We start from the raw sequence: 13,751 nt of genomic DNA on the forward strand, positions 1-13,751 counted from the left end.
TAGATCTACACTCTATAGTAGTGCACAATCTGTTGTGCCTATATGAGAACCGATATTAGGAGTGTCACAAGATAGATAATGAAAACCACTCCCACAGTGAATTTGAATATGATTCCCTTTTTAAATATAATTCAGTCAGAAGTAAAAGAAGCCAGAAAAGAAAAAGTAGCTTTAACTCTCCTACTCTTTATTCGAATTAAATGTCAAATAATTCAATAATGTGTGTAGCAGACACTACATACAAAGTATAAAAACCCTGTCAATCAAGTCCATTTTATACTAGTTATTTAGAAGATATGCCAATCCAGCAGATAGTCCAGTTAAGACATACACCCACACACAAAAGTGAGTACACCCCTCTAATTCCAGCAAATATTTTAGTAAATCATCTCAAAAGTCAATACTACAGAAACTTAGATATATATTTTAGGGTATTTAACGTGCAGCTTGTATAACATTATAGATTTACTGTCCTCTGAAAATAATGCAACATGCAGCCATTGGTGTCAAAAATAAATATAGGTAAAAAAGAATAGGTATAAAAAAAGTGAGAATATGAAGTGAGAATATATATAAAAAATTATATACTGTAAACAGTTCATGTGTTTGTCAGTGGCCAAGTATGTCTCCAGACCTGACTGTAAACCTTATTGACCTTGAGACGTCCTCAAGCGGAAGGTGGTGGAGCGTCGTGTGTCTTATCCAGTAGCCCCGTGATATCATTATGGTGTAGTGAAAGGGGATCCCAGCAACATGTGCAGCTCGGGTGAGTTCCAGGCCCAGGAGGATTGAGGCTGCGCTGGATAACAATGGTATCATCGAAATAACAACATATTGACATATTGGACAGAGTTTTGACATGTTCACTCAGGGTGTATTAATTTTTGTTGCCGTTATAGACAACAAAGTCTACATGTTGAGTTTTTGTTAGAGGACAGTAAATCAGTACTACTATACAAGCTGCACACTCACGACTCTAAAGTTTATCCGACTTTCAGTTCTATAGTATTGTCCCTTTAGAACATATAATAAAGTGATTGCTGAAATGTGAGGGGTGTACTTATTTTTGTGAGATACTGTAATGTTAAAATATTATATGAATAAAACTGTGGCAACAATATATTCAACGTTATTTACTTCACATGTCAGTGGATCTATTGTTATAATTAATGATGATGATGATGATGATGATGCTGATTATTTTTAGGGCCCAAGCACTATGACATTGGCACAATGATGACATGACTATGATGTCAGCACCATCGCTCTGATATTGCTAATATTTTAATACTGCCTATGTTATAAATTGCAAAGGTCCTCTTGTTTTTCTAAGAATTATTTATTTATTTAAAGGTCCTAACATGCTCAAAAACCCACAAGAATCGGCACACTGTTTGAAATCTGCTGCCATTAGGATGCCTCGGTGGGGATGGCGTTGTTGAAAGCACAGATGATCGGCCCAAGCACCTGTGCCATCAATGTCCGAGTGCACCAGAAAGACACGTCCAGCTGTGACGATGCCTTGAACTTATGCCGAAAAAAATGGCTCATGACGTACTGAAAGACACCATATTCAGTGACATCATTATCTGGGGCTTTTTAGAGGAAGAAGGCACACAAGTTGCACGGTGCACCAGGCAGCAATGACTTTTTGAAGGTCCCAGTTCCGATTTTTTTGCTCATATGTGACACATATCGGATATGTCCATAGAACATAGAACAAAGTAAACAGCAAAAAAACGCATGCATTCCGATATTTCGAGATCGGTTTCAGGCCTCCTTTATATGTAGAAATAAATCAGATATAAATCAGATATGTGCTAATGTGATTGTCGTGTAAACAGACAGATCGGATTTCCTGAGGCATTGTGTTCTGTACAGTATGTCATTAAACTGCGACTTCTTCGCGGTTTAATGATGTAATGTTATTTTCCGGTGGAAGCGGGTGGGGAAATGATAACATCGCAGGTGACATGGAAGAGGAAAAGACCCCCTGCCTTGTGTTAATGCTTATTTAGGCTAAATAACATTAAGAAATCAGAATTTGGTGAATAAAGCATATGCACAGGCTGCAATTATGGCGTTTTTCCCTTCTCCTCCGTTTCAAAACCATGGTGACGTTTCGCGAACTTTGCATATATCATAGAGCTAGCGTCAAGCGAATTACTCCAAGAGGGAAATTTTATTGGAGACCGTACATTTAAGATATTAAATGGCATAAAGCCTGGCTTTTGCCTAATAAATACTGCATCTCTAACAAAATAAAAGATGTTCATTTTAAGATTCTCCACAAAATTTACCCGGTAAACTCAATTTTATCTAAATATTTGGAGGTAGAGGATAAATGTTCTTTCTTAATTCTTTTAAAAGACCACCTCTTGAACCATCTTAATGTGTCCTACTTCTTTACTGTTAAAGATATAATCTTTTATTATGAAAATGCCGGAAATAAACAGCTTGAATTTGTTGTTAATTATTTTATTTTACATGCAAAATACTTTATTCATAAACAAAGAATTAAAAAGGAACAATTGTATTTCCCTCTTTTCCTTCTAGAAATGACCTCAATTTTAAATTCTCTTAAATTAATTCAATTTAATAAGAAGAATAATAGACTTCTAGATAATTATAAATTAAATTTTAACTGAAGTGTCTCTAGATGTATCTTTTTCGCGGTTTGTACATAATTCTCATCCTCTCGTGTATTTTATCCGTTTTTTTGGACTTTCAAATCTATAGTTCCTTGTCCTTTATGTATAATTATTTGTTTTGATTAATGTTTTTTTCTCTCTCTCTCGTGTGTTGTTGTTGTTGTTGTTGTTATTATTATTGCTGTTGCTTTTATTTGTAAATGTGTTTAATATGTTCTGTATTTTTTTGTATTGTTTCAATACAAAAAAAAAAAAAAAGAGCTAGCGTCAAGCATATTGCGCCTTCGTGCATCATGGCTAGTGTGTAGCGCAAGAACCTCCCTTTAAGTATGAGCGAAGTTTCAGGTGGTATGGCAAGTGTACACACTTGAATCGGATATGGGTCATAGTTGAAAGAACGTGTAAACAGACGGTCAATAAAATCAGACATAGGCAACAAATCAGAATTGGGCATCGAGACCTGCTGTGTAAACGGGGCTTTAATATGGTCAAAAAGCACACAAGCTGTGTGGTGCGTCCAGGCGCCGATGGTACATGTACTTGCTCACTGTTGCTTGCAACTCTATTTATTATTATTATTATTATTATTGATGTTACATAAAACCACACATATGAAAACATTTGATAATATCAAATCATGATAACACATTGAAATTGCCATTGAAAATACAATTTGAAGCAGCCTTGACAAATGACAACAGCATTCAAAAATGATAGAAGAGTTGCAGTTATTTTGTTGTAGTAGTATCCTGAGGTACCAAACTGTAGAAAGCAGACGTCTATAACTGTCTGTCACAATTGATGTCATTACAAACACCTTAAAGTCTTTCCCAATGTCTGAAGTGATAGAACAGATAAACAGAGTACCAGAGAAATGCCTGCCCGCCCACACACTAACGGTCGTAACGGTAACTTAATGGTCCCTAAATGTTACGACATAACTGTCTTTTTAATGGGAAACAATGATGAATAATAAGGACATTGTTATCTCTTTCACAGAAAACATGGTGAATCATCTTAATGATCTCTTTTCTACATTGACTTGACACTTCCCCCCTAAATCCATAGCTTTTGTTTACGCTGCGCTTACACCATCGACGCAGAAACTCTCATGTTTTTGTCCTGATACTGAAACTATTTGTTTATTCATTTCTTATTAACTAGGTATATTTATTAGATGCTCCCTTTTCTAAGAACGATGAACAAAGAGTAAAGTTCTCCCTCACTGTATGCTGTCCTCCATCACATTTATCAGTTTATTGCTAATAAATTACCTGATGTTTCTTGCAGGTCTTCTGTGGGGTCTTGATTCGTGCATATTAAAGTCAGGTTGGCTCTCTTTGGAGTTTCCTAAGCAGAGGAGAAAATAGCACGAACACAAAATACCTGCTTTCTTGCTTGCTGCTTACAAACCAAGGCATTTTTCTCCAGTAACTTTCAAATAGATTAAGTACAAAAATTACCAGCATGGTAAAGAAACTGAAAATAAAACAATAATACATGTGTGATTACCTAACACACACCCTAATCCTAATTACCTAGGATTACCTAACCCTAACCCCAACCCTAGGCAAAATGTGCCTGTTATTTCAGATGAAATAATTCTAAATATATAGCTATCATAATTCGCCTTTGTAGTTATGCTTTTTTCATACCTGCACCCAACCCATCCAAATCAAGCACACGCTGCCGACCATAAAAAAAAAAGATTTGTTATCATTACACTAAAAATGTGCTGGAGGAGTGTGCTGACAGGAGAAGAGTGAGGATCTAATAATATAGTAAAAAAAATAAAAAATTGTCCCAGACTTAGTGTTTAGCACTGTCACTTTGCCCCTCCAGGGTCGAGGGTTCAATTCCCACCTCTTGTCTGTGTGCGTAAAGTTCGCATGTTCCCCCCCATGATGGGTTTCCACCGGGTACTCTAGTTTTCTCTTACAGTCCAAAGATTGTAGATTAGGCTGCTTGGTATTCCCAAATTGCCCCGTAGTGTGTAAATGAGTGTGTGAGTGTGTGTATTTGTGCATGTGTGTGCCCTGTGATGAATTGGCACCCCATCTGGTGTACCCTCCTCATGCCATAAGCTTCTGGGATAGGCCCCTGCGACCCTGTACATAAGATAAAGTGGTATAGATAATGAGTGAGTAAGTGAGTAAATTGTTTTAGACTTATAACATAAATGTAAGTGTTTCTGTGCCTGCGGTGTAAGAGCAGTGTAAACAAAAGCTACGGATACCGTTTAGGGGGAAATGTATTGTATCATTGTAGAAAAGAGATCATAGAGATGACAACATAATGCTTTCTGTGAAAAAGCTAACAGTGTTTAATGGGAAACTATGCTCTCCACTATACATAATTATTTCCAAGGAAAACGACAGTTATATGGCATGTGAAAAAAAAAAAGCAAAATGTGTAAAATTAATGACCGTTAAATGACTGAACAGTGTGTGGGTGGGCAGGTATTTCTTTGGTAGTGTGTTTACCTGTTTTCCCTGTTCTATCACTTCAGACATTGGGAAAGACTTTAAGGTTTTTGTAACATTAATAAAGACAGACAGTTATAGACGTCTACTTTCTACAGTGTAGTGTCTCAGGATACAATACTACAACACAACAACTGCAACTCTTCTGTCATCTTTTATTATTCTTCGTCATTTTTCAAGGCTGCTTTATGTTGTATTTTTAAATAATTTATAAAAAAAAGGTCATAGTGTTATTATTTGATGTTACCAAATGTCTTCATGTGTTTGGTTTTTTTAACCTCAATAATAATAATAATAATTATCATAATATAGCTATAACAATTAAATAATAGCTATTATAATTAAAAGCTTTTCTAGTGATGCATGAGTCCTGCTTTTTCATACCCGCACCGACCAGGCACCAACCAGTAAAAAAAAAAAAAAAAAAAAAGTGACCGCACTTCATTAGCGTTACACTAATAAGTGGGCCGGAGGAGTGTCCCCCGCACACTCTGTCCCTCACGCTCAGAAGATAAACATAGTAAATGAAAAATAAATAGAATAAATTAATTGTTTTAAACTTATAGCTATATGCTCTAATGGTGTATGTGCAGTGTAAATAAAAGCTGCGGATACCACTTAGGGGCAAAAATTAGTCTCTAATAATAAATCTGCATGCATGTGTGGTATGTGTAATGAAACAGTGTGACAGAAAGAGATTTTTATCTATTTTTTGTTTAATAATTAGGATTACTCTGTATACACTCATATATATATATATATATATATATATATATATATATATATAATAAATTAATCACATCTTCAAAGGAATGTTTCATACCTGTAATGTTTTGTCTTTAGTAACAAATTGCACATTGTGCGAACTAAGACACAGGCTTTTCTCTTGCCATTTATTCACTTCCGGCTTCACCTCACACATTGTGACAAACCTTGTACATCATCAACCATACTGTCACCGGATGTAACAACAGAAAAACAGAAACATGTAGGAACATGAATTATATGGCTTATATCACTTACTTACTCATCATCTATACCGCCTTATCCTGTATACAGGGTCACCGGGGACCTGCAGCCTATCTCAGGAGACTTAGGGCATGAGGCATGGTACATCCTGTACGGGGTGCCAATCCATCTCAGGGCACACACATACACACACTCACATGCTCATTTACACATTCTGGGCAAATTGGGAATGCCATTTAGCCAAATCTGCATGTCTTTGTACTGTTGGAGGAAACCAGAGTACCTAGAGGAAACCCACCAAGGATGGAGAGAACATGCAAATCGAGCCCCTTGATGTTGGAGTTGCAGGGCTTCAGTGCAAAGAAAATAGTAATTTTAGGTATTTTAAACAAATTCTATTCACATGACAACCATGTCTCAAATGCCTTTATATAATTTAAGGAAGTGATGTGACTCGTGGGTCAACATAAGTATCCTAGCGATATATGAACCTTAATTACATGCAACATTATGCTCGTAATATAAATTCACACAAGTTCAATGAGGCTCTTGGTCTTACAATATGTCATGATCTTGTACTGTAGTAGTGCAGTGTGGTGTTTTTTTTTTTTTTTTGGACTTGTTTGTGAGCCTTGAGTGTGTGCTCAGTGTTCAGCTATGGAGTCTTAAGCTTAGCCCATACAGATTTTCCTGATTTAGCACTGATTTTGCCTTTTTGCCTAGTGCAGCCAGAAGCATAGACTGTGTTGTGGCATACAAGCTCTTGTTGCAACTGTGGAGATGTCTACTCATTAGCAACTCTGAAAGACTTAAATCCATCAGCATAGGAACATTCCCGGTGGGCTGCTTAAACATTGCGCCAGTGAGCCAATGCTGGAGGCCAAAAACAAAGCACTTTAGTTTGACAATAATTGCGTCAATTACCAGTTGTGGCCTACATTTTATGACTATAACACTGAAGGCTCTTGATAGCAACAGGCTATGGACACTACCATCTGAAGGTATATTCCTTCTCCCAAATTGATCAAGCTGTGACAGCAGTCATAAACACAGGGCCAAAAAAAAACAAAAAAAAACTGACAGATAAATAAAAAACCTGAGGACAACATTATTTATATACACACTGATCAAACAAAGAAACAATATACAGGTGACATTAGAATATGGTGTGCTGTTTACTGGAAAGTGCAGTCTGGAAACACATGAGAACACATGAGTTCATGGGCATGGCGCCCCCTACAGGGGTTATCCCTGACACCAGAATATACAATGTATATTCCCTTGTATAATGATCAAACACACCTTAAAACGGAGAGCTTAAAAACTAGAATGCAAATGGCATTAATTTAATTAATTTATATTATTTATATGTAATTAATTTATAATTACATTTTATAATTAATATTTGTGTCATTCTTAAAGCTTTTGGCCACAGGTATAACTCAATAGTAGTATTTTAAAATCAGTAAAAAATAGGGGAGATGGACTCACAACCTTTGCTGCTGCATTCTGGCGTAACTGAAACTTTTTAATGCACCTACAGTAGTTGAACATTCAGACAGTAAAACGTTACTATAATCCAACCTATAGGTGATGAAAGCATTAACTAATTTTTCTGCATTGTGTAGTGACAATATACAGATGGTACGTAAACGGAATAATAGTTTTACCGCTGCATCTCACAGCGACAGCATTTGGGTTTGTGCGTTTGCTGGCTTTATCGCTGAGTGGCGCTATATAACTATAGACTGACGCCCCAGGCTGTAGTTCATTCTCTCAAGGACTAAAGAGCCGCACTCCTTTAGAGCTGCACATAGTAGCGAATGCAGTCAAGTGAAACATTGTACTTACATGAATTCGTAACCACAGAACTAAAATTACAGTACAATTTTACAATTGAAATAAAATTAAAACTTATTAGGTAAGAGAGAGCCTTTAGATTTTTCTCATGTGTACAGTAATTAGAAAAGCTACATGTGTAGAGTTTTGTGTCATCTTATACTTTGTGTTCTTTAAATTTGTAGTAGATTTATTAACTGAAAGGAATAAAACTAAATAACCATAAAATTCAAACATTGTCAGGACGTGCTACTGCGTAAACAGATGTCGATGTGTTTTTGCGTTATTATAAGAATGACATATAGGCTGATATGATCATCATAATTTTCATTAATAAATAATGAAAACATTTTAACTAATTAAATTTTTACATCCCAGTAGCACCACGTTGCGCTGTACCACCGCTGGCAAAACCTTATAAAATACAAGTGAAACAGTAAACGAAATTACAACCACAGTACTATAATTACAGTACAAATTAAGAATTTAAATTAAATATAACCATGTTTCTTAGTTGCATCAAATGTAAGCAAAGTAAACATTAGCACAGTGAGCCTTTATATTTTATTATGTGTAACACTCGCGTAGCCAGAAAACAGACTCTGAGAGTGCATCAGAAAAAGTGAGTGTGCCACAGATTAATGTGCAAAAACTTTATAAGCTACATACCCTTTATAAGATTCTATTTTTAAGTGCATTTATATTGACGACAAAATGTTATGATTTTGTAAAATAATGGAAGTAAACAGGGTGCCCTATTCTGTATCGGTTTCTGTGAACCTCTGCGCATCAGAAAATGAACTGAAACTCCGTGTAAACCTCACAGATATAAAAAAGCAAAACATCTGTTTTGTATATAGACTAATAGAAAACAAATTTCAGATTATGTAATTTCGTATGAAACGTGAATATAGGTGCATCCACTGCTGCTGAGATGACGAGATGACACGATCACCTTCATCACCAAAGCTGAAACCAAAGAAATTACCAATTTATCAATGAATTATTAAAATGGTCAGAATCAGTCTCCTTGCTGTTTTTTTCCCGACACATTCAAAATCATTAGTCTACTTCTGCTGGTGCGCTCTGAAAAACTTTGTGTGCGGTTGACTGGTGATTATACTACATACGTAGGAAATTAAAGTGGAGGATTACGATGCCAGCTCAACATCCTGGAGCACAAACCTCATTTAAATTACATTTAAAAATATTGTAAGTAAACAACAATAGCCCAAAATTGTAAAAGCATTTTTATTTAGACTATAAATTATAATCCTGCATCTATTTTTAGGTGTGCCACCGTTCTTTGTCAGAGTAAATCGTTTAGTGACAAGCCTGTAAAATTCTATGTAAAACAGGTAGATCTGTATGAATAAATTGTTTAAATGTCATGAGCTGTTGATCAGTGATTTATGTAACTGACTTAGTTTAGATACACACTACCGTTTAAAAGTTTGGGGTCACTTGCAAATTTCTTTGTTTTTGTTTAGTGATTTATTTTCTACGTTCTACAACAATACTGAGGATTTCAAAACTATAAAATAACACATATGGAATTAGGTAATTACTTTACTAAAACTTTTGAACGGTAGTGTAAGTAAATGCTCATTGCTGCACTGTTTAGGGGAGGGACATGGATGACATTTGGTCTGCTTTCTGTGTGTTTTGGTGTGTATTTTTTTGTGTTTTTCTGTGTGTGGTGTCATCTGAGAGGTGTCAATAGGTCCTACATATTCATGAAAAGTCAGGAATTATTCAGTGAAACAGCGGCTTTGCTGAAAAAAGTTAGGTCACTTTATCCAAAACAAAGGGTTTTTCTGAGTGTTATAATATAGTTGTAGCATAACAGATATACAATTCGTTGTGCACTCAATACTAAACCGAGATGCGTGTTTCTTAGCCCGTCCCCCGTTAAAATAAGGTATTCAGAGAAAGGCTCGCCCATGAGAGGTTGTGCTCGGACCACTGAGCTTCTACAGATTACAAAATAGACATTGTTAACGTTTTTTAAACACTGGAATGGAAGAGATAGAAAGTTTCCTTATCATAACATGCGTTGTGTTGTTTTTAAACACTCTATACACAACTCGTGATTTTTTGTGCTATTTTACAAATGGAATAAATTCCGTTGGTTTGTTTATTTTATTTCTTTTTTTATTCTAAAATTATAATATTCTAAAAAAATCCCAGAGACAATTATGCAATTATGGTGTGTAGAGTGATTAACAAAACAATACAACACATGTTATGATAAAGAAAATCTCAATTCCTTCTATTCCAGGGATTACAAACGGTAACAATGTCAATTTTAGAATCTAGAACCCAGAAGATTTGAAATTTACACAAATTTAAGAAGAAGCCTGAAACACTGCAGGTTTTCAGAAGACCCACAGATCCACTAAGAGGGTCTTAAAGTGGGGAGGGGTGCATTTTCAGTTTCTCTGAATTTATAGGTGAGAACAGCTGATTCACACCTGGGGAGAGGTGAATTATTTGCATTTGAATGTGGTCTGACATTGTAGAGCACACACAGTAACACTAAAACAACAACAACCTATGATAAATAGGAATAAGTGGCCCTGATTATAGTGTATAAATATTATTTAGTACAACAAAATTCCTCCTTGCTCTCTAAAATGTTATAAGTGTGGATGAGGGCTGATTAGACTATGTAGGAAATTAAAGAGGAGAATCACCCCGAGCCCAAACCCCATTTAAATTAATTTAACAAATATTGTAGGTAAACAACAATAGCCCACGTTTAGAAAAGCATTTTTTTTTAGACTATAAAAAATAGACCCGCATCTATTTTAGGCGTGCCAGCTGCCACTTTTTAAAAAATAAGTTTTCAATACACATCTTATAAAGGCCACATGACATCAAACATTTCCCATCTTAATATTTTAACTATTCATTGTAACTATTTAAATCATGAAACTATTTATGTTGATATTTTAACTATTACTATTTAATTTATTTCAAAAGCACACTAAGAAAAATGATGAGGACAATGAGGACTCATGTCCATCAGTCATATATACTGTAGGATGCTGGAGAAACTCCCAGGTAAGGAAGACACTGCTTTGTGTAGTTCAAAGACAAGAAAACTGTTAAAACAAACATCAACAGACTTCACCAAAGAGTCTGGAACGCAGAGGACAGGGTGCGTCACACAGCCGCGATATATTATACTATAACTGTATTATACCAAAGACTGCCAGTTAGAAATACCCAAAATAAAATACCTCTGCTGTTTTAACCATTACAGAGACATCACAACCAGTGTTAGTTTTCAGAAGTTCTTTCCGAGATTAGGCTGCATTGGGCTGGTACATGAGTGCAGAGCGCCTGGGCATTGTCTGGGGCAATTTTTTAAATAGGCACTATCTTTAATAATTGATGGAGGTTTTGAGCTGTACTGTACACACATGCATTCTCGCATGAACAACTCTTAAAACTAAACTTTGTGACACAATAAAAGTTTTTTTTTTTTTTTTAACATTTTGCAGGCTGCTGTTTAAAGAATAAAGAATAAACCAGTTGTTGGGTCAAAGTAATCCAACAATGTGTTTACAGAAACAACCCAGCATTTTTTAGAGTGTATTTTTTTGTTATTCTAATGCTCTATTCTGAAAGTCTATTTTTTTCCCAGTTATTTATATATTTAAAGTTTGATGTCTTTAAATGTAAATTTATGCAAAAATAAATAACAATAATCAGATACAAACAGAGATGGGCTACATAACAGTTTATTCCTTGTACAAATAAAATTGTCAGCTAGTGAACTTGATTATTTGTCTAAAAAACATTTAACCAATTATTTTTTTTTAACTCATTATTGTACAGTAAATATCAATAAATCTAGTTCTGATTTTTCATTTTTGTTGTATAAAGTACTCAGATGTGGAAATTACCATTACTGTAGTATTTATTCGATACAACATATTATATTATGACTTTTTATTACCTTTTTAATGGATCTAATTATATTTGAAAAATGCAATAAATGAAAATGGCACTCTGCGTCACTTGGTGGTCATGAAAGACATGAAATGCGACTGATTTATTTAGGCATTCTCGTTGACTACCTACTGTACAGTGTAGAAAAAACTGTGGAAAAAAACAGTTTGTTCTCTGTAGATTTTGTACGTTTATACGTTTTGAATCTTCCATTGAAACCTCACCACTCACCACCCAATTGCCCTCAGTCTGGAGCGCCATGCAAGATTTCGTCTCATGTATGGCCTACTGTCATGTGCAAGCAGCACGTATTCCAGGATATTTAATTTCAATTCAATTTTATTTGTATAGCGCTTTTAGCAATTGTCATTGCCGCAAAGCAGCTTTACACAATCAAAAGAATTATTTAAGTTTGTATGAAATGTGAATATGTACGAATCAAAATGATTAGATTGTCCCAGATGAGCAAGCTGAGAATGATGGCAACAGTGGCAAGGAAAAACTCCCTGAGATTACAGTAGGAAGAAACCTTGAGAGAAACCAGACTCAACCTAACCCATCCTCATTTGGGTGATAACGGATAGCAGGAATTGATCTGCATTCATACTGTGTGTTAGGAGGCGGAAAGTTCAGCTCAGGGGTGACATGTATAGCTTGATAGACAGACAGGGAGAGGGAAAAAAAAGAGAATAAGAGAGAGAAGAAGAAAGAATAGGAGAGTGTGAGGCCTCCAAGTGGCGCAGTGGTAAAGTGCTCGTCCTATCATCCGGAGATCGCTGGTTCGATTCTCGGGTGATGCTGTAACCTCTCACAGCCGGAGGTTTAGAGAGAGCTGATTGGCTGAGCTCTCTCAGAGGGGAGGGATGAGAGGTACTTAGTGCTCCCACATTAATATGGACTAATATGGACTAATATGGATTTACAAACCAATCAGGGGCGTCTGTGAGCTCATGTAAGCGGAGGGAGCGGATAGCGCTGTCCTCCAAGTGTGTTACTCCGCCCCCAATGGTGCGTGAGCGAGCAGTTCGAAAAGATGGTCGGTGACATCACGTGGGTCGGAGCAATTACGTGATAGTCTGCAGCTCTCCCAACTGAATGGTGATAGAACACATTAGAAGCTTAATGTAGGAGCCCCCTGATGACTGGGAGGAATTGGAAAAAAAAGTAAAAAAAAAAAAATAGGAGAGTGCTAGGTATGGTCACAGTGACAATGTATAATGTATAATGTGAATGTATAATTAGTGCAGAGTGCAAGCAGGAACTCCGGCAGAACCAACTATAACAGCATAACTACAGTAAAAGGAGAGCCAGAAGGAAACACAGACATGAGGGCTCCCTGAGATATTAATCGACCAATCACTTCACTGTCAACAAACCTGAGTGATCAGTGAGAGTGAGGAAGACAGCATCTAAACATACCAGTTCACCATAATACTCTACGTCCATGAGTCCCCCAGATCTGCTCCTTTACCTAAGGATAATCTATTTATAAAAATGCTTGGCTAAATAAATAGGTTTTTAGCCTGGACTTAAACACTGAGACTGTGTCTGAGTCCCGAACACTATTTGGAAGACTATTCCATAATTTTGGGGCTTTGTAAGAAAAAGCTCTGCCCCCAGCTATATTTTTCATAATACGCGGTTCTGACAAGCAGCCTGCATCCTTTGATCGAAGTAGGCGTGGCGGATCGTAAGACACTAGCAGTTCACTCAGATACTGTGGCTTTATTTAATGCTTTGTATATTGTGATCATATCTTCTGGTTCTAGTGAGGACTCTCGCTGCTGCATTCTGGACTATCTGAAGCTTGTTTATGCACCTAGTTGAAGACCCAGACAGTAAGGTGTTA

The sequence above is a fragment of the Clarias gariepinus genome, chromosome 8 (assembly GCF_024256425.1).
Source record: "Clarias gariepinus isolate MV-2021 ecotype Netherlands chromosome 8, CGAR_prim_01v2, whole genome shotgun sequence".
Taxonomy (NCBI): Eukaryota; Metazoa; Chordata; class Actinopteri; order Siluriformes; family Clariidae; genus Clarias; species Clarias gariepinus.